Raw genomic sequence first — 765 nt, 5'->3', positions numbered from 1 at the left:
TGGGCACTGCGGGCTCCCCCCGCCCTAGATCCGCGCGCAGAAAGATCTGGGCATCTCCGGCCACTCTGTCACCCCAACTCCGCACCACCCGGGTCGACCCAGTCCTGCGCCTCCTCCCGACCCACCAAACGAAGCCCCGCTCCTCCCCCTCCCCGCCCCCGCCCTTGGCTGAGGACGGCCTGGGGCTCCCCGACCCGCTCCAGGTCGCCCGGAGCGCACACCCTCTCCAGGCTCCTACCGAAGGATGTGGGGACCTGGAGCGCTAGAGCCACCAATAGGACCCCAACGAAGCTCCAAGAAGAGAAGGGGCTCTCAGGGCGGCGGGGAGGTGTGGTTCGGGTCCCGCCAAAAGCCGTCATTGTCGGGGAGATCAGTGGGAATCCCGAGAGAGCCAAGGAGCAGGTGCCTCATTGAGTTCAGATGCAGCAAAACTCAGATTCAGTGCCAGGTGCCGCCCCACAGGTGGGCGTGTCCTGGGCAGGCGCCAGGGCCAATCGGCAGCCTGCAAGGAGGGGTCTGGGCGAGGGGTGGTGTTTCAGGGCTGGATGGGGAAGGACAGCCCTGGGTGGGTGTGGCCTCTGCACTCCCCACACCTAATGTAAATGACTTTTGTCCTTTACTCTCCTGAGAGGACCCCTGGGAAGGAAAAGTATTCAACTTCCCTGTGCCATTAAGCATATTAAGCCTCAACTCTATGGGGCCCATGACCTTGCAGAACTAAATGTTTCATTTCTTTGAAGAGGAAATGTACATGCGAAAAAGTAA

Source organism: Myotis davidii, unplaced genomic scaffold (genome assembly GCF_000327345.1).
Source record: "Myotis davidii unplaced genomic scaffold, ASM32734v1 scaffold861, whole genome shotgun sequence".
Lineage (NCBI taxonomy): Eukaryota > Metazoa > Chordata > Mammalia > Chiroptera > Vespertilionidae > Myotis > Myotis davidii.
The sequence above is the reverse complement of the archived record's forward strand: the minus strand, read 5'-3'. Positions refer to the sequence as shown.